Consider the following 22,149-nt stretch of genomic DNA (forward strand, 5'->3'; position numbering starts at 1 on the left):
TGGGACATCAGCTTTTGAAGGGGCCTTGTATAAGCAGAGTCCTCCCCCCTGCCACTCTTCTCTTTCCTCCATCGGGTTTCTGACAGTGGATTGAGGGCTCCTTCAATAGCTAGGTGGCCACTGGATATGTTACTATCTCCCTCCTCCCTCCTACATAATATGCACATGTATATGCAAATGCAGGTACAGTGTTCCCTCACTACTTCGCAGTTTGCTTTTTGTGGATTCGCTGTTTTGTGGTTTTTCCATAAACTCTAAAATAATATCATAAATCATAAAAAATTACAATTTACAGCCTAAGGAAGGGAGGAAGGAAAAGCCGAAAGGAGAGAAAAGGAACCCATGTGGCAACGGGAGGAGAAGGAGAATTTATCAACACATGATTGGTTGATGAAGACTTAAAATAGTGTATAACTACTACAATAATGTATAATAAATATATACATTTGTGGATTTTCACTTTTTGCGGGTGGTCCTGGAACCTAACCCCCGCAATAAGTGAGGGAACACTGTATTACAAAATCTGGGGAGGGGGAGGGGAATGAAATCTGAAAAACTTCTGGGCCTAAGCATTTTTTGTCCTCATACCCAGCTACAACAGAGTGAAGGCATCAGACCTGACCACAGACTTGCACTGGAGAACCTAGAGAATCCTAGAGAAGTAGTCTCTCAGTTTTTTAAAAAAGTATTTCTTTTCACAGTTTTTCTACAGCCATTGGGGCCAGGCACTCCCAGACAATTTTATAGATTTTTGGATTCTCTGATTTGAAAGAAATACAGTCTCAGAACAATCAAATTGCCCAGAGTGCAAACTTGGAGGAAATAATGTTTTAAGAGTAGAGGCCCCTTTTTTTCAGTGGGAGGTGAGGGACCAGCTCAGGCCAGCAGAGCTGCAGAACTGCTGTGTTATTTTACTGGCGAGTGGGCGTTTGTGCAGCACAAAAAGCCCAAAGTGCATCCAGATCCTGTCTGGAGCCACCAGGTCCCTCCATTGTATAAATTATAATAAGTGAGAGAGACATTTTTCGTTGATCTTAGAGGAAATGTAACTTGTTTGAAGGAAAACTGACAGGTTTATGTTAGGAGGGTAAGAACCAAAGCCTTTTGAGGAAGCAGTGAGTGCAGATGACAGCTGGAATCTGTGCTAGCTGACAGTTTTCTCTGGTGCCTTTCCCCTCCTGCCTTCCTTCTCCCCCCCAGCGCTACCTCCACATGTGAGAGAGTGCTGGTGCTGTTTCTGCCATAGGAATGTGGAGGCACACTGTGGCTTTATCAAACAGGTCATATGAATTTCAGCAGCAACACATGATCTTCCTTCCCTTTGAGGAATAAAGCTGCTGCTTCTGCTGTTGCTTTCCTGCATCTATTTTTAAGCTATGTGCCCGATTACATCACTACTTCCCTTACAATGATGTGAGATATTTCATCAACATACCCAATTTGAAAACACCAGATTCATGCAGAGAGAAAAAAATCACTCAGGGCTATATCTCAGAATATCAAGGCAGAAAATCCCACAACATCTGCTTTGAACTGGATTATCGGAGTCCTTACTGCCAAAAAACCCAGTTCAAAGCAGATAATGTGGGATTTTATTCAGCTGAGTGGAAGGGGCCCCAGTCTTAAGAGTAACTATGATGTGTGTGTGTAATCCACAAGGCACTTTACTCTGCCTTGAAACTAGCTAATGTTGAGTCTTCTTATTAAAAAAATGTCTGGACATGCAGATATACATAAGAGGTTGAGAGGAAGCATCATTAAGGTTTTGTTGGCATTCTCTTTCTGCTCCCCCCATGTGTGTATGTGTGTGACAGTGTATATAAGAGAGAGAGGGAAAGACTGCTGTCAGCTGTAAGTAATGGGATTAGACTGAAATGAAGGAAGCTATTGCCAGAAGCTCCAAGGAAAGTGTTTGGTTATAATTAGTGTTCTGTATCTTGCTAGTCCTGGGTTTTTTGTTGCTCAAGAAGGCTATTCTGAGTGTCCAAGTAAGCACCTGTTGCTACTGTTCTCCCAGAAGCCCCTCCACATCCTAGATACCAATAAATGAGAAAGAGTACAAGGAGAAGCTCAAATTTCTACTCTGTGTTTGCTTTGTCCTAACAAAACTAAATCATGGTGATACCTCTATTGTTATTTCACGAAAGCTTGCAGGAAATGATAGATGTGCTTGGTACATGCTGTTCTTCCATGACAGGAGTGGATACATGTGAACCCCAAACCCCATCAAAGCCCCTCTAGGGACACCAAGAAGCTCCCTAATCTCCCCAAATTGTGCCAATTTGGGGATATTTTTCACCCACAGAATAGTAAAAAAGCCTCTAAATTGCTGTGATTTAGGTCAGAGCTTCTTAATCCCCCTTATGACTTCTTTCCACCTGAGAATTTTTTATGCAACAACAGGTATAGAGGTACATAAAATAGGTATAAAATCAAACATTTACTGTAAATAATGACCTTGTCAAATGGCCGGTGGAGGTGCTCCACTTCGTAGAGGGGCATGGGGAACCCAGTGTCCCATGTCCCGCATCGCCCAACTCCAGCTGAGGGCGATCAGATGGGGAAAAACATGAGCCGCATGGAGCACGTGGCTTCACCCCATGGATTCCAATGGCAACATGGGAAACATCTCGTGTTGCCCTAGCAGTGGCATGCACCGGCTCCGCCCTCCTTCATCCACAGAGCTGCGCTAGCATTGTCTGATGGGAGCCAGCAGGCTCCATGGGTGACCTGGGCTCAATCGTCACTTCCCCCCGATTTTAGCTTTGTGTGAAGAGGTCTTTTATCAGCACTTTCAGGGCTAGCTAAACAGGCTAGTTCTTCTTTTTGAAAAATACAGATGAAGCATATTCAGAGTGCAGAGTAAACCCACTGTAAACACTGCACATAGTTACTAACAGATTTGTGTAAATGGGTGACATTAATAAAACTTTTACTGTTGCCAGATTTTTCATGACCACATTGAGCTAAGCGGACCCTTTTGGGATCAGGACCCATAATTCAATATGCAATAGTTTAGGTCATCTCCCAAGCCCTAGCGTCTCCCCAAAACATTGTTAAAGATGAAAACTGCTTTAGAAAGGCAACTAGAAGTGATGCAATGTCACTTCTAGTGAGATGTAACAGGCTTTTGTAACCCATGAGAAGGGTGGAGGTCCTTTTCAGCTGATAAATCCTGATTTGGAAAAATTGACTAGTTTAGAAATGAAGGTTAAATGGATCCAAAGGTCAGAGGCTAATATTTGGTGATGCTGCATCTTGAATAATATTGAGTGAAGCTACCAAAAGAAAAATGTATGGTGAGTGTTAAAAAATTATTAGATGACCTCATGTCCATTTAACAACACCTGATGAAGGAGTGTTCACCACCTTCTATGGCAGTCTATTCCACATAAAGGGTTTGTACCATCAGGAAACACTTTGGGCACTTCCAGACAGGGCTTAAAACCATGCTTAAGAAACCCGCTTCCTTGTGGGTTTAAGTCTCCACACCCTTCCCAAAAACCCAGGCTTTCCCGGGGGGGGGGGAGGTGTCTCCATGCCAGCGTGGCATGGGGCAAACTACCCAAAGCCCTTAAAATTAAAAAAAACATACCAGGCTGCCATGCCGCTCCTCTAGTAGGCCTTCTAGAGTGTAGACATGATGCATAAGGAGGCAGGGGGAGGGGTTTGGGGGGTTAGGAAAAGGGTGGGTGCACTCCTCAGTTCTCTGGGCTCATGGAGCCCGAAGAACTGAAATGAGTATGGGGACTAACCCCCGGGATTGCAGAAGAAGTCCCTAGGGTGAGTCCCCACAGGCCCCATACCCCATTAGACCTGGGTCTTTCAGGAAGGCTCATGTCTAATGGAGTATCAAATTAATTCGATACAAAGCAGGGTTTACCAGCTTTGTCCTGAATTAATTGTCTTTTACTGGAGGTGTCGTTTGTCTGTAAGGGCCCTTTCTAACGTTTAATCATAACCTTCATTTTTGTAATATATAACTTCTAGCTCAGAGACTATCTATATTTCAGTTTCCAAATGCTGCTAAATGACAATGACTAAAATCACCAATCTTGGTTGGGGGCTGAGATTTAGCAATTACTGCTAAGTAAGTAAAAATTATTGAATGCATCAACACACCATATCAATATAAACCATAGAAAAATGTCAAAGTTCCAACAAACTATATGAAAGTTAAAAGGAAAAGAGAAAAATGATTTATCTAATATTTGTCTCTTTCTTTTCATTAATTTGATTGCTTAAAAAGAGCAGCTTTCTGTGTCAGAACCTTATAGAAGAAAGTTTAAAATCTGTCTTCACCCCTAATTTCCCATATGTTTGAGAAAAACTAGAATACAATTGACATTCTAGAAGATGGTGAGCAATGATATTTCACTTCAATATATACAATAAATACAATGACTATTTGGCCTTGGAATGACCTGCACTCATCCATCTTGCACCATTATGTCAATTCATTCAAATCAGAGATAAGGGAAGGCCATATGCTGATTGTGTTTAATTGCAAGGACAGCTTTTTTTAGACTAACAGAAAGCAGATTTGCTTACTATTTATGGGACAACTGGGTATAGTTGTTTTCACTAGGTTGAATATACCCAACTTCTTGAACTATTACTAGAGGACTTGATCTCCAGGTTTCTTAATCTGTTTGTTATCTGAGCTGGATCATTATTTAAATAGTTGGGCCCAGAATGAGACACATTGTTCATCATGAGAGATGACCTAGGTAGAACAGAACAGTACCATTATCTGGACTTTAAAGCAGAATCCAGTTAGCTTTTTCCAGCAGTGCTGAATCAAAACACAGACATACCTTGGTTAACAAAGATGTTGCTATTAAAATCACGTTTCAAAGGTTGTGTTATGCTAACCCAGCTCCATTTTCTCCTCAGGAGCTCCAGGTGGTGCAACTTTCATGGTAAAGCATCAAAAACATCTGTGCATTCTCTGGGCAACGTCCTTGCAGATGGCCAATTCCCTCACACCAGAAGTGTCTCAAATCACTCCTGACATGGAAAAAAAAATCTCCTCATCTTCTAATTTTAGCAGCATTAACCTGGGGAGGAAAGTGCATGGACTTTTGGTGTTGGGTTGTCGCAGCCTGTCTGCGGTAAACAATTCAACAAACAAAGCTTTAGCCGGCCAAGAGTGGGATTGCTATATGTTGCTCTAGCTAGCCAATCCTGCTACAACAGACAAGGTAAACAGCAGGATCAGCCAGCTGTATAATTGCACATATGCATATTGTTACCTTTGAATAAAAAGTCTATTCTGTTAAAAATAATTATTTTCATTAACAACGGATCATTTTATCATCTCTAATTAATTATAATTTAGCGTCTTTATCCTCTCTTTCTTCTAGAAATTTGTGATCTGTTCCTTCTAAAGCAACCTGCTTACCCATTAATTTCTGCTGTGGGAAATAATTTCTTTTATTCATAATTGGTCAACCTAAAAGAAAGAATTTTATCTCTGGAAATAGCAGCTTGCATTTTAAATTCTGTCCAATCTGCCTGTCACTCGCCTTCATATCAAATTACTTTCATTTTCTTTGGTTTCTTTCCTTATTTTGTGAATCAATTAAAATGTGCCTGTTCCAGTAATCATTTGCTATCAATGGCTGATGCATTTTTATGTGATGAGCCTTCCTTTTCAGAATTTTTTAAAAAATCAATCAGTTCAGTCTTTGCCTTTTAAAAATTATTTTGCTTTTCCTTTTATTTTGATTTTTTATTATTACTGATTTTGTTGCAAGGTAATTATACAACACAATAATAGTGAACATAGACCTTCCCCTCCCAGTTCCATAATCCAAACCTTAAGCCTACAGGGTATGATTTACTCTTTAATTTTTATAAGCTGCCCTGAGTGATGCAAATGGATTGAAATGGTGAGGTAAAGGTTTCCTAAAACAAATAAACATAAATTTGCTAATAATTGTTTTCATCACTTTTCTTGTAATGTTTGATTAATGTGCATAAATATTAGACAGTTTTCCCTGCTAGCATGGAAATGAAGTGATAGCAACATAAAGTTATTCCTCTTGATCTAATGATAAGAAACTCAGCGAACTTTGTAGAGGGAAAAACAGACATGTAATTCTCTATTACTTCTCCCAGTTTCATGGCAGCTTGGACCTAGTTTTTTGTAGCTTGAATCAGAGAGTTTAATTTAAGGAAAAGGTTTTCCATGGTTTTATCATTGCATGTGTAGATTGTATCATACAGAATATTTGAGAAGACACAACTTGCAACCACTTTAACACTAAGTATTTCTTGGAAGAAAGTGGGCAAGCAATTAAGTAACAATAAGAAAATAGTTGTTCTACATGGGCCCAAGGAAGTCACTACTAGTGACTAGGCTCCAGAAGTCCAAAAAGAGAATTATTATCAGATTATGTATTGTCAAAGGCTTTCTGTGAGTTCTTTGGGCTGTATGGCCATGTTCCAGTAGCACTAGACCACTCTGACAACCATTATTATGTCAGACTACACAGAGAAGCCATTGACTACACAGAGAAGCCATTAGAATGTGGACACTTTCATCAGAAAGGAGGAAACCATGAAAATGAACAAAATCTGGCTACCAGTATTAAAAAAACACCAGAATTAGGATAGTTAATAAAAAACACCACTTAGAAACAGGAGAACTCCAAACAGCTAACAATCACGTGCCAGTTAACACCTCCCAAGTAGAGGATGCCCCAGGCCACAGAGGCAGATATGCAGATACCTTCACTGATTGACTTTACAGCTTCATTGCTACTCAATACTATCCAAGCTTGCTAATGGTAACATTCACACTTTCTTCAAACAAGTGTTTAAATGGACATTCCACAGATATATATATATATACACTCCACTTGCTTCACTGCCAACAGCACCTCTGAAGATGCCAGCTACAGATGCAAGTGAAACATCAGGAGAGAATGCTACTGGATCATGGCCATACAGCCCAAAAATACTCACAGCAATCCAGTATCAGACGATGTTCTTGCTTTTCTCAGTAGTGTCATTATTTGTCAATTGTTTTTATACCTATACCTATCAATAAATAAAATCAGATAATTTTAAAGAACAATGCTATACAAAATTCCATATAGTAGGTCACTATTATCTGCTGAAATTTGGTTCCAGGACAACCCCCTCCCTGATACCAAAATCCATGGGTGCTCAAGTTCCATTCTGTACAATGGCATAGCAATTGAAGTTCCTTACAAAAATGGCAAAAGCAAGGTTTGCTTTTGGGATGGTCGAATCAGTGATGCAGAATCAATGGATATGGAGAGCCAGCAGCTATCTTACAAAATACTAGTAAATTTTAGCTAGGTTACCTTGGCTGCAAGAGAGAACAAGATTCAAACCAAAATGAGGGAAAGAATCTGCAAATGGGCAAAGAGATACAGTAGCACCACAAGTAGGAGGAAGAGAATGAAAGAGTTGGGTGATGTTGGCAGAAGCTGCAGGTAAAACACAAGATCTCCAAGGACAGTGGTGGCATACCTAGGCAAAGGTAAAGGCAGAGCTTTTTCCCTGACATTAAGTCTAGTCGTGTCAACTCTGGGGGTTGGTGCTCATCTCCATTTCTAAGCTGAAGAGCCAGTGTTGTCCGTAGATACCTCCAAGGTCATGTGGTTGGCATGACTGCATGGAGTGCCATTACCTTCCTGCTGGAGTGGTATCTATTGATCTACTCACATTTGTATGTTTTTGAACTGCTAGGTTGGCAGAAGCTGGGGCTAACAGTGGGAGCTCACTCTACTTCCTGGATTCAAACCATGGATCTTTTGGTCAGCAAGTTCAGCAGCTCAGCAGTTTAACCTGCCACGCTATTGGAGGTTCCTCAGTGGCAGACCTAGAGGTGTTCAAAAAAGGAAGAAAGTTAGAAAGAAGCGAGAAAAGAAAAGAAAAAAGAAAAGAAAAGAAAAGAAAAGAAAGAGGATTCTCTGTTTTGCTCACAGACACAGAAAAAGCCATGCCACTTCATATACCCCATTAGGACAGCTCTGAGAGGTGTCTGCTGCTGATGTACGTGTCAAAAGACACTATAATCTGTTCATCTTTTCCTTTATGAAACTGACACATTATGCTCTTGGAGAAAGCAGTTGTTGCAAATAATTTGAGGAAGGAACTCAGCAGTTATGCATGACAGAACATTTAACTTCTCTTGGTTCCTTTCCAGTGATAAACATATTTAGCTATCAGAGCCTTTTATGTTCAAGGGCACATTTCTCTTGACAGAAAAATGGCAATGTTCGCAACAGTTGATGAAGGCAGACAGGACTGGATAGACAAGGGAGAGGGGAAACAGCTGAACGTTGTTCCTTCAATAATTTTATCTCACTTAACACACTTGCAGGATATCTAGGAATTAAAGAAAGGAAATATTTACATACTAATTATATTTCTGTTTATTTAATTAAGTTACTATGTGGCCCTGGCACTCAGAAGTGGCTCTGTTAAGCCCTCCTTCTAATGTTGCAATTATGGCATTATGAAAAGAATTCATGGAATAAAGAGCTAGCAATCTGAGGACAGAAGAGGCAATTTGCGCTGAGCCAAAGACAAGCCATGGAACTGATTGCTATGCTGGAAGGATAATTTCTCTAAAAAGAGGTGGAAGATTGTTTGGGGCAGAAGCCTTGGCAATGGCGGGAGAGTGCGGGGGTGCGGAGTGAAGGGCTTCTCTTAGAAAGCGTGTAGAAGTCTCTCTCTAGCTATTAAACAGTTTACATTGGTCTGCATACAAGAAAGTATTTTCCAATCCATCCACATTGCCTTCTAAGATAGTAATTTTTATGTCAAAGATATTTATATTAGGAATCCCACAAAGCCACAAGTTACTTTCCATCGACGCAACCTGCATAGGTCCCTATATAAAGTTTCCACTAAAACATATGTAGTGCTTTATTTACAGCTTGAGATTGGGCTGTTTATTTTCAACCACGAGCTACTATTCCCTTCAAGAACTCTTTTCCCAGGCAGCGAGTTACAACAGTGAATGTACAGATTATGAAAAGAGATCTCTATGGCCATCAGAGTAATTTTATACAAAGTTGCCAGCCGATTTCCACCACAGATGGAATTTAGCAGCAAACTCACATTTCTGTAGAGGCAAGCGCTGAGAGGGAATGGAGTGGCAACTTACCAAGGCCTCGTTCTGGGGGCTTCTTTAGCTCTGTGGAGAAATTATGCCTGGATATGAGTCAGAGGCAGGCCCTGTCTTCAATGTCTCCAGACCAGGCATTGCTGTCAAACCTCTCAGGTTGAGAAACGGGTGTAAAGGGAAGTTTTACTAATATTCATCTGAATGTGTGTATAGTTCCACAAGTCACTAGGAATTTCTGCTTTATCAGGATTGCCAACTGGGCCATTTTTATTCAAGCGCACATAAGCAGAAGCTTCTTTCTTGTTTCAGATGGGGATAAGATCAGCATAGTCAAGGAAACTACAAAAAGAGCCAAATGCAAAGGGCCCTGTGACTTGGATATCTGTTTATGTGATCACTGAACAGAACCAGCACAGAAATCCTTCCTATTTCTGGCTGTCATTTGTGAGACCTAAAATGAGACTTCCATATTCTGCAGCAATGTCTCTGAATCTCAGATGCTGGAAATAAACAGTGTACCATGGGTGCAAGAAGGTAGTAGGTATTTTCATGCCTGGCTTGTGAATGAAACTTTTTTGTAGCATCTGTCTCAGTGCTGTAGATTGTTGCTGGACCTGAGAGGACCTATGTATTATTCAGTTACCCATGTTATCTTACAGCACCCCAACATGCAGAAGCTATTAGCATCATGTCACATTAGTAAATTGTCTCTGTGTATTGAAAGGGCTTGCATTGAAGAAACGTTGGGAGCCATGGGATGACACCCCTCTCCTCCAAATTACCGAAGTATTAAAAGTAGCAACATCTTTTATCCTCAGCTTTCTTGATGGTGGTGGTGGTGGTGGTGATGAAGTTTCAGAGAGAGAAAAACAACAATCCTACACTTTTTGGAGAGGCAGACCCTGCATGTTTCAGGCCCATGTTCAATATGTAGTCATGATAAAATTCATCCTCAGAACAGAATTCTGGTGAACCACATTTCTCTTTTTTCCAGACCATGCCCAGAATAATGTAACATTATGCTATGTCATTCAGAAGTGGATTTTTAGGAGGGAAATGGCAGCCTCCTATGGATATCAGTCATGTTTTAATCTTAGAAACTGCCTTGAAATAAAGCTACTTTACACCGTAGCATCAGCCCCAGGATCTTTCTGCATGAATAGATTTTCTGGAAGAGGTCCAGCACTCCTGAGGTGAGGCTGTCAGAAAGAGAAACAATGAAAGCAGCTATTGCTTCTCCTGTCAGAGGTAAAGAAGGGTGGAGGGCTTAAACTTTTTAGATTTTCTTTCAGGGAACTTGTCAGAAATGGCCAAAGTGTGCCACCAATTCCACTTTCTTGTGAAAGGAGTGACATAAAGACCAGCCATTTGAACTCAGTTACCCATTTTATGGATCAACAAGTTAAATTCTGCACAGAATTGCTATGGAGGCAAATATAACAAATCAAGGTGAATGGAAGAAGTACAGTAAGACTCCTGTAAACACAAAATCCATAGTCTCATTTTCGCTTAGCTAACCCCGGGGAAAATGGTACTTCAAGGACATTAGTAGATTCTCCAGGTATACTTCCTTTGGACATTACCACATAGTTACATTGGAAGACCTAGCAAATAGATAGTGTGGAGACATCTCTAGGAATCTCTAAATTCTCCAGTACAACTCTATGCTGGGACTGAAAGTGAGATAATTTATTCTGTCATATCCATGGTTTCAAATAATTATGACCCATTTGGGAACATATCTCCTGTGGATATGGGTGTCTTACTGTATATAATTTGGGGCTTTCTATTTCTACTATTTCTATTTTGGAAATTCTTGTTCACAGTGAGGCCCCAAGACTGTTATGTTTACACAGGCACTTCTTGTGTCATGGTTGCACTAGAAATGAGATGTTACACCTGTTGCAATTTAACAAAAAAATGTGAGTTATGTCTCTATATGTTCCTCTTTCTGCAGAAACAGAAAATCTAGGCATAGCTGTTGTACTTTTTCCCCATGCAAGCATGAAACATTGAATTACTGCTTACTTAAGAAATGTGCTTCTTTTGCATGTCATCTTCTATGGTCCATTACTGATCCCTATAATTCACTGATAAAGTGTCTTTATGGATTTCCCGTGTGGCACGTAAGAAAAGATAATTCTGCACACTGTCCTTTCTTGGGAGGTTCTCCCAAGTCTGAGCCTACTGCATGACATGTACAGTAGGAAATTTGGAGGTGTTGGTATTTTGAATGCTGCCAATGAATAGCCACGATTGTGCTTAATTACAAGTGGGAAAAAGCTAAATGACATGGGTATTGTGGGCTACATTTCTAACTTGTACAACACATTTATTGTTGACTTGTTTCCTAAAACTTAAGCAAATTGCTCACCACACAGGCGGATTTACCACCAAGCGGTGGACTTATCTTTTCTTGTCTCCGTCTATTGTCTTTTCTCTGAAACATGTTGAACGGGATGGCCCAATGAAAATGCATGGAGAATTAAAGCCATAACCATCACAGCCATCTGAAACTAGGCATAAACACCCTTCGCTTTGGCAATGCCTCTCCTTGCTTCCCTAAGGGGGAAATCAAGTTGCCTTGGCCTGTGGGCTGAATATTCTCAGTTACTTGCCTGCTACTTTCCACTCACTTTGGCCTTCAGGGGAACACAATGGCACACAGGGAATGAGAGGCAAAGACATAAGTGTCCCTTGATTTTTCTGAGCCTGGGTTTAGCTCACTTTCCATTCTCTGCTGGTTTGAGCTTAACAGTTACATGGCTTTGGGATGAGTGTGCAGGATCATATCCCAGTGTTTCCCATTTATGTCCTTTTTGCCACCACCCAAGCTGACAGCTGCCCACTTGGCAAAGAATATGGCATCGAGAGTAGTAAGAGAAACTTCTTGTTCCAGCTGGCACTTCCTTATCTAACAGTGAGAGCTTTGTAAGTGTAGACAGCTGCAGTTTCAGAAATTGGCTCTGTCTGTATCAATTGGATTTGTGAAGTCAGTAAAAGGCCATGAGGCAGATTCATGGGATTTCCTGTTAGTATTAGCAAATGGAATCTACTGCAGCATTTTAAGGGAACAGAAGATACAGTTTATGGCTCCTTACACAGAGACTATGGAAAGCAGGGCACAAGGGAAAAAACTGAATGCATGGGAGGGGTAGTTTGCTATTAAAGTGCTGCTAAACTCTATTGCTATGAGGAACAAAGTGCTGCAGGTGAGATATGCTAGCTAGCACTGAGAACTACTGATTGACCAAACAGAAAAGGCAACATATATATACATATACATATACATATACATATATATATATACATATACACATATATATACATACATACACACACACACACACACACACACACACACACACACACACATATATATATATATATATATATATATATATATAATCTTGTTGAATGGTGTTTCCATTTTAGGGCCCTTCTACACATGCACTAAAACCCAGAAGAAACTGGGATAAGAGGGACTGGTGGCTAAATTAGGTTTTGTGAAACTGTGGGCTGAATCAGGTTAACAGCTAAAAAGCACATGCTTGAAAGGTGTGCTTAAAACGTGATTCTGCCCCCCCAAAATGTGCATATTTGCATGACTGTATATCCCTGCTTTCATGGAAAACATGTAATTTCCTTCCTATACCCAGTGTGGTTTGCTTTAGCACATATACGAGTTTTAAAAGCCCAAAACAACTTATCAGGGCTGTCAAAATTGAAACCATGGACACACAGGTGGTTAAACGGAAGCACAATTCGGAAGCAATTATAATTAGAACTCTCTGCAACCATTCCCATTGTTCTGATCTGTCTGATATTAAACAGAGGTTGAATTTATAGTTGGGTGAGGAGAGAGATAAGAAATATGCTTGTGTGTACATTGACATATCCTCATGAGTGCACATACAATCAAATACATCTCAGAGAGAATTGAAAAAAAAACTTCTGCTGGATGTCCTCCATCCATCTTGCGGACTAGTAAAATCCACTATGAAAGAAGGTGTCAGGATGGCGGGGACCATTTCCCAGGACTAACAGGTCTGTGTCTGGACTTGTTGTCAGGTTCTGTGATTTTTAACCCACTTATTTAATTTGAATTTTGACACTGTCTGGAAGCACCCTTAGTAATATGGGCAAATGGAAATAGAAACAATGCTGCAATCTAATGCCAGATTATAGAAAAGTTGCTTTTTTAAAAACAAGGCAAATCCCCGTATCCTTCAGTCTTCTATAAATTGAGGCATTCTAGTAGTTGTAGTCTCAAAATCAACTTTTCTAAATTCTGTCACAAGCACCTTTAAGCTACTGTTCTTACATTTAGTACTGATAACTTCTGATCTGCATTGGATTGGACTAGGTTAGTGGAGATTGGTGAGCAAAGAGCCGTGAAGTATTTTTTTCCGTTTTGTTTTCATAGCACCCTGTCAATCTTTCTCTGCTTGCTAAGGTGCTATGATGATCTTACCCTAATCAGCAGCCTTTTACTTATATTTCTTCCTTTCCATGAGCTGATTTTCTGTTCAAATGTGGTTTCCCATCTGATCTCATCCTAAGTCACTGCATGGCTGTGTGGCATTTTAATGCAGGTATCAAAACTACCACAAAGTTCCACCTATTCTTCAAGGATCTTGTAAATGTCTTGCAGTTCTTTATTCTCCTTTAAAAAAAAAAAGAAAAAAAAAAGCAAACACCAACTCAGGTGCTATCTTGTATAGTAACCATAGTATTTAGCAGGTAGCACTGAGATTAGAAGGAAAGCAATTAAGGTCTTGCTATCGCCCTGCCCTGTTTGTGGGCTTCTTTGTGGCCAATCTGCCAAAGTTGAATTACAAAGACCTTTGGTCTGATCTAACATGGTTCTTGTGTTCTCAAACATTTTACCTACTAAATACTATGGGTACTGTACAAGACAGCACCTGAGTTGGTGTTTTTTGTTTTTGTTTTTAAAAAGGAGAATAAAGAACTGCAAGACATTTACAAGATCCTTGAAGAATAGGTGGAACTTTGTGGTAGTTTTGATACCTACATTAAAGTTACAGTCCTTCTTATAACTAATAAAGTATATGTGTGAGACACTTCCCCTTACAGTTGCACAGGCAAACAAATCTCATTTAGCTGTCTGTCAGTAACCCCCCCCCCCCCCCCAATTCACAATACTGTTCAGATAATGTTTCTAGTACTATGCAAAAGAATGAAGGCTATAAAATTATGGTTTAATAGCTACTATTTCTTTCTATCTTCAGGATTCCAGTCACTCACCAAATGCAGAATTAGGCTTTACTAAAGCTGTTCCTCGTTTCTTAGTTCTAGTGGTCACTAATGGTTTACCCATAAAGGATGTGGCTGAATTCTACAGCAGTGAGACACACTGTTTTTCCATGTTGCATTATGCAGTAGTGCAAACTCATGCTTGGGGAATGCCGGATTTTGAGCTTAGTCACTTGAATGGCTCTTCATCTCTTCCAGAATTTCCTTGTTTTGAAATTCAGTATTCTCTTACTGAAGCATTGGTGAATTGTGTGATTATATATTGTATTTGTATACGCCTCTATTCAAATCTCACTGCTGGTCTTATATTTGGACTGGTCTTTTTGTAAGTTAATTTGTCTCAAACTATTGAAGTGATTTCAGCTAGGACCATGGATAAGAAGATCCGTGCCCAGTGAACTTCCCCTAAATCAAGGTTCCTTCCACACAGCTGAATAAAATCCCACATTACCTGCTTTGAACTGGGTTATATGGCAGTGTGGACTCGGATAACCCAGTTCAAAGCAGATATTGTGGATTATCTGCTTTGATATTCTGGGTTATATGGCGGTGTGGAAGGGCCCCCAAATCAGCCAGGACAGAGAACAAGCACTATGAGTTGAAGGCAAACTGCAGAGGTTTATTACAGTTTGGCCAAAAGGGATGCAAGGACCAAGTCAATGCTCAAAAATGTCTAAGCATAACTCCATAGAAAGATACAAGATATTTTATACAGTTCTGACAGCTATTCAGGTGATAATCCTGGGTGACCAAAGGCTTGGCTGCCTTTTCAGAAAGCTAATGTATTTATATTTCTGTGAGATCATAAGCCTCCAGTCATTTCTAAACAGGTAAACACACTAAGCCCATCTTGGTGATAAAGGGATCATTTGTCTTATACACATACACAAAGGGTCTGATATTATCTGGCTTGAGAGACTGCTGGGACCTTCCTTAATTCAGCGATCTCTGTTCCCAGGAGCTTATGTAAAATAGGGGCCACTGGGGAAGAAGATGCATTCATGATACATTTGATACAATTTAATACATTTAGAAATAGATAAAGTACATATTTAATGCAAGTTACACAAGCAATATCATTTTATACATTTATTAAATGGTTTTGTTTAATATTGTTCAGGGTACAGTTGCTGCTGGTTCCCTTCAGGAGCCTCCAGCAGCTTCAATATTGCAAAACTTCAAAAGAGTGGAAAAGGTTTTTTAAAAAAAAATAAAGGAAAAATGGCATCTCTTGTTTGGAGTCTCTCTGAAGGTTCAGATAATTATTTGTTTGTGGGGGTGTGGCTCAACAATACTATAATGACAGGAAGATATATCCTAATTTTGGGGACAGGAATAGAGTGGTGATTACTCACCCAGTTCTCACCTCAAACTTGTTTGCATTATTCTGGGTTAGAATTTGGAGCCAATCTACCAAGCTTTTCAGCCCATTACATTTCTTTCTCCTGGGTTGCCAAAGCACCACCAGTGAATTGATGGAGCCAAATTAGCTTCATCAACTCGAAGATGACAAAACTAAAGAGCTTGATCCTGAGGTATCTTAGGAACAAAAACAGCATTAGATTCAGCAGATCCCAAACTATCCCTAGAGCTTTGTGCCCACTGAGCTTTCCAGATGTTTAGTGAGGTCCTGGATGATAAGCCCTCTTTCCATGGCACAGCTTCTCTCTGCCAGTGGAGTTGTACTCTAGCCCCTTCCTGACTTCTGGACTACTGAATTCTCCATGGAAAGGTACTCAAGTGATTTAAATTATTACTTTGCAAGCTCTGCATTACATTTTTCTTTCTTAGTAAATGAACATTTTTAGGTAGCATGGCATAGTGATATAGCTAAATATATGTTTACCACTGGAAAGGAACCAGGAGGAGTAAAATGTGTGTATTGGAATAGGACTCAAGGAGACCGAAGTTTGAATCCCCACTCTGCCATTGAAACTCATCGGGTGAATAAGTCATACTATTTCAGTCTCAGCAGAAGGGAAAGGCAACCCTCTCTGAAATATTTTTTCAAGAAAACCCCATGATATGTTAACCTTAGGATTGTGTTGTCAAAGGCTTTCATGGCCAGGATCACAGGGTTGTTGTATGTTTTCTGGGCTGTATGGCCATGTTCCAGAAGTATTCTCTCCTGACGTTTTGCCCACATCTATGGCAGGCATCCTCAGAGGTTGTGAGGTACTCACAACCTCACAACCTCTGAGGATGCCTGCCATAGATGTGGGCAAAACGTCAGGAGAGAATACTTCTGAAACATGGCCATACAGCCTGGAAAACATACAACAACACCTTAGGATGATGATGATGATGATGATGATGATGATGATGATGATGATGATGATGATACTGTGGGACTTCCGAATCCAGACTGACAAAGTTCTGGAACACAACACACCAGACATCACAGTTGTGGAAAAGAAAAAGGTTTGGATCATTGATGTTGCCATCCCAGGTGACAGTCGCATTGACGAAAAACAACAGGAAAAACTCAGCCGCTAATAGGACCTCAAGATTGAACTGCAAAGACTCTGGCAGAAACCAGTGCAGGTGGTCCCGGTGGTGATGGGCACACTGGGTGCCGTGCCAAAAGATCTCAGCCGGCATTTGGAAACAATAGACATTGACAAAATCACGATCTGCCAACTGCAAAAGGCCACCCTGCTGGGATCTGCACGCATCATCCGAAAGTACATCACACAGTCCTAGACACTTGGGAAGTGTTCGACTTGTGATTTTGTGATACGAAATCCAGCATGTCTATCTTGTTTGCTGTGTCATACAATATAATAATAATAATAATAATAATAATAATAATAATAATAATAATAATAATAATAACTTTATTCTTATACCCCGCCCCATCTCCCCAAAGGGACTCGGGGTGGCTTACCTGGGGCCTTGCCCAACACAACAATATAACAAAAACAGCAAAACAATAAAACAAATATCCCAACAATAAAACATCAGCATCAATAAAACAGTCATAAAAAACCAACATACAAAATAAAATGTTAAAAACAGGAGATGAATACATGGATCTGGGCCAAAGTGCAGAATATTTCAGAATCGGGGAAAGGTAGTTTCACAGCTAAAATAGTCAATAAAGTGCTAATATAATACTGAGAAGGATTGCTATAAGTAAAAAATGCCTCCAGTTGAGGCAGTGGACTAGCTTCCAGCTAATACACATATAATAGGTTCTTTTTGTACAGCTTAATCTAAAACATTCAGAAATGTTATCAAATCTTATTTTATTGTTGTTTTGCCTAGTTATAGTTATTATGCAAGCTTTATTAATTATGTCTGTCAGTTCAGTGTTTCCTAAACTCTTCCAAGTGTTTTGTACTTTAGTTCCCAGATTCCCTGATCATTGGCCAAGATAGCTAAGGCGTCTGTAAGTTTAAGTCCAAAACATCTGGAGGACCAGAATTTGAGAATCATTGTTTTAGACAATAGTGTTAAAATGTCACCAAATGCCTTATTTTGATCTTTGTCCATTTGATGGTTTCTTTCATGACAATGATACATGTGCTGCACATTTGAGCCTATTTTAATTGTCATGCCTCTCACTCAAAAAACTCTTTGGAGTGCATGGAAGGTCTAGTAGTTTTGACTTTAATAAAGAATTCTAAAAAGCCCCATAAAACTTCCCTCCCCAAGGTGCTTTTAAGCTGGGCTCAAACTGGTCATCTGGTAAATGTTTGACAAATAATTTGGATAACTACTTTGGTAGGTACCTTATCAATTCTCCTGCTCTTCTTTTATCAAAGCTTGTTTCCTGTCTTCCTCCCATTGCACAGTCCTTCCTCCATTCTTTCTTTAAAAAATTTTTCCAAAACAAAATTTCTTAATTGGATATTGGGATCAAAGAGAATTTTTATCAATATTTCCAAAATCAATAGAAACATTATTTTTCTCACATTAGAAATAAATGAAATTGTACTAAATATTCTTTATATTATAGAAATACATGAATAGTGATATCTTATTTGAATTATTTCTATTTTATGGATTCAGTTTAGTCCTGTCATAACAAGTGACATGAACTACTGTTCCTTTGTGGTTCACACATCTTTATTGCTGCATCAAGATTAACTAGCATCACATTATGAAATGGGAGCCACTTTCTACCATGTTGGGGCCATTTGGACTGCTTCCTCCAGAACGTTAGATGTTTAGTATTTGATTTTTTTCCCTACTTCCTTCTCACACACCATTTGAATTAAACCCTTAAATTTAACACATATGGGTGCAGACTTGGAGGCAGGTGAAAATTTCATTTAGTTTGTTTTTGATCTAATAAAAATCACATATCTCTTCATAAATTTGTCAGAAAGAACAGGAGATTGAAAAATGAATAGAGAAGACAGCAAAACTAGCTGATTGCCCCATCGAGGCCGAAGACTTTGAATCTTAAAAATTCTGAGTTCAAATCTCTATATGATCTCATAATCATATTTATGCTGCTGAACTGAGATTTCAATCTCTTTTGTTTTCTTTATTATAGGAGTTAAGAACAACATCGCTCTCTCCATGTTACAGATAGCTATAACTATTGAATTTTACCAAGCAGGTGGCTCAGAATTTTGTTCTGTTTTCAATTTTGCTAGTTATAGTATTTAAATATATATTGAGGTAATTTTGAAATGTGTGTGTGTTGTGTGTACCTTTTGCATTTTGTAGTCTGTAGTTTGTTTTTGTTATAAATCCTAAACAAATTTATTTTTGTAGATTTTATTCAATAAAAATGTTCTTGAAAAGAATGTTGGAAAATATTATTACTGATATCCTACACTGACTACTTAGTTACATGTGCAAAACTTGGTTATTCTTGACTGACCAGCAAGCCCACTTTAACAGCCAGTTAATTACATCAAGTGAAGGAGGCCTATTCAGGTGTTTATTCAAAGTGTAAGAAGGATGGCCTTTCTAGCACCCTCCCTCCAAAAAGTGACACTGTGATGAAGAATTGCAACTGTGGTTCTGCTTCTGATTGTCGTGGCCTTATATGCTGGCAGGAGCAGGGTGAAAATGTTATTCCCTTTGCACCCCAACTGGCATTAAAACCAGGCATCCTTCATCTAATGTGGCTTCCACTGAATATGGAGCAATTTTTCAGGCAGGATCCATATCATCTGATAAGGACCATAGTCAGTTTGTAGAGCTGCCTAGTTTTGCTTTTGTTTTTCCTTGTCCAGTGAGAGAAACAAAGAAGAAAAGCACAGCCTACACACCCTGTTCTACATTTCTCTGGGAGGTAGTTGCAAGTAGGTCCAGAAGAAGATGTAACCCGTGGTCAGAAGCAGAGAGCAAGTTTCATGCAAAGAAATGAACTGTCCTGGTGGTGATTACTTAGCCCATGGGATGTCCAAAAGATGGAAATGTCATTAGTCTTCATAACAGCATCCAATCTGACACTGCTCCAAAGTGTGAATGTAAAACATTCAAGTATGACACCTGTGGCCTAAATTGCTGCTTCTTAAACTGTGGGTCCCAAGCCCAACTGCTCAATGGTTGGGTCCTGAAACCCCCTAGCTCAATGGTTGGGTCCTGAAAAATTCTGCAACAGTTTTCTGAATGTTACCTAATGGTATTTTTAGACATTTGCATGAATCTACAGTGTTTACAGTAGACTTAACAGAAAATGTTTTAGCTGTACTTCATAGAAAGGAATATCAGCCAGTTTAGCAAACCTTGAAAATGCTTATTTATTTTCAGTAATTTTTTATTTTTATACCTTTTTATATTTTTGTTGTTTATTTGTTCAGTTGCTTCTGACTCTTCGTGACCTCATGGACCAGTGCATGCCAGAGCTTCCTGATGGCAGTTAACACTCCCAACTCCTTCAAGGTCAAGCCAGTCACGTCAAGAATTTGTCAGCCCATAAGGGGTTCCAAGTGGAAAAGTTTAAGAAGCCCTGCCCAAATGAAAATCATGCATTCAGCAACCAGAATGATGCATAAACTCAAAATGTTGTTATGTTACTATGTTTTCTTTTAAATCACAATGGAGTGTTTTCTGATCAGGTGTCTGAATTATTAGGCATATCTTATGAATTTAACACTAATGTAAAGTGCCAGATGTGTCCACATGTTTTTAAGAGAAAAGGGCAAACATTTGATAAATGATGACAGAATTTTGATTTTTTTTTAAACTTCTGGTTATAATTATAATTAGTGATATATGAGCTTGGATTGGCTGAAAGAGCTCCCTTCCCACCCTAATTGTTTCCACAGTCTGTGGATGCTTAAGTCCCATGACATGAAATGGCTTAGGGTGATTCCAGACAGTGCCAGTTTTAAAACTGAGGCAAAAAGTCCTTGGACCTGACAGTAGGTCCACATGCAGCCCTATCAGTCCTGGGAAATGTTCCCTCCGCTATCCTCACTTCTTCCTTTGAAAAGGATCAAGATGGAGTACAAATGGGAGACATCTGGCAGAAAGTTTTTAAAAATTCTCTCCATAATGTGCTGTACCTTATATGCACACATGTGAATATCTTAATGTACACACAAGCAGATTGTTATCTCTCTCTTCACCAAATTGTTAATTCAAGCTCTGTTTAATATGCTTGTGGAGAGTTCTAATTGCTTTTCCATTCTGCTTCCCTTTAGCCACCTGTGGTTCTGTGGCTCCATTTTTTGACAACACGATCAGTTGTTCAACTGTTTCAGGCTTTTGAAACGCACACATGAGGAGCAGTACAGGAGGAAGGGAAGGAAAACACTTGTTTTGCATAACTGCAGGGATATACAGTCATGAGAAGGTACTGATTTTTGAGGCGGAATCAGGTTTTAAGCACACCTTTTAAACATGTGCTTTTCCGCTGTTAACCCAATTTTGCCCACACTTTGTTGAAATGCCATGTAGCCACCCCGCCCTTTTATCCTGGTTACTTCCAGGTTGTTAGCCATGTGTAGAAGCCCCCCCTTTTTTTTAAAAAAAAGGTGTCTTTTATATGAAATGACTAAATCAATATTTTCTTCTTGTATTTTTAAGAAATATTTTCAAGTGGTGAATGGTTGAATCTGTGAATACAGAGTCTATGAATAATTTGCTAAACTTATGTTTAGCCTTTGGTTTTGTTATATCAGAGATTGTGTGGTGTGTGCATGTGTATATGTACAAGAGAAAGGCAGAAAGAGAAAGAGGTTCAAGAGGAAAGGGAAAAAAATCTATATAGTGTCTTTTCAACCAAACTCTTTACCATTACATCCAGTCCTGGTGGAAGCTTGGCTCTTAGCCAGCTGACAGTTAAGCACCAGATGATCTTTTATACGATGAAGTGTGCTTTCAAAAAACCTTGGAAAATATGATTAGGGAAGGGTTTTTGGCTACTTATTTCCTCTGACTTAGTGCAGCCTTTGGCTGTTTCCTGAACAAAATGCTGCAGCTAAGCAGGCTCCCCGCCCCCCATCCTGAGCAACATGTCTCAACATTTCCTTCTCAGCCATCATGTAGGTCTCCTAGCATTGTTGATTCTCATTCGATGTCTGCTGCTGGGATGTAAATTGTTCCCGTCACCCCTTTCCCTCCCCTCCGTTCATGTACTTTCAAGGAGGTTTAATCTGTGAAGGGGGGACCTACTTCAAAGCCCTCTGTAGCAGCTCATTTCTTAAAGGAGAGAAGGCCAATAAAACCAAATTAGATTTTTATCTCATTGTCTCTGTAGGAATGAAGTATAATAATTATTTCAGGCAAATACATGTCGGAGATGGTAATTAAGATCCCTATCATACCTTTATAGACAAGTAGATTCTAAA

The 22,149-nt window shown here is 39.5% G+C and overlaps 1 long non-coding RNA gene across 1 annotated transcript in view; it reads left to right on the forward strand.

Moving 5' to 3' along the window:
* Positions 1 to 7,298, forward strand: part of LOC107982688 (uncharacterized) — a 33,588-nt gene extending 26,290 nt beyond the window's left edge. The window contains exon 4 of the long non-coding RNA XR_001730141.2: positions 4,897 to 7,298. This is a non-coding gene — a long non-coding RNA (uncharacterized LOC107982688). The remainder of the gene's footprint in view (positions 1 to 4,896) is intronic.
* The last annotated feature ends 14,851 nt before the right edge of the window (positions 7,299 to 22,149 follow it).

The sequence above is a fragment of the Anolis carolinensis genome, chromosome 1, assembly GCF_035594765.1.
Source record: "Anolis carolinensis isolate JA03-04 chromosome 1, rAnoCar3.1.pri, whole genome shotgun sequence".
Taxonomy (NCBI): Eukaryota; Metazoa; Chordata; class Lepidosauria; order Squamata; family Dactyloidae; genus Anolis; species Anolis carolinensis.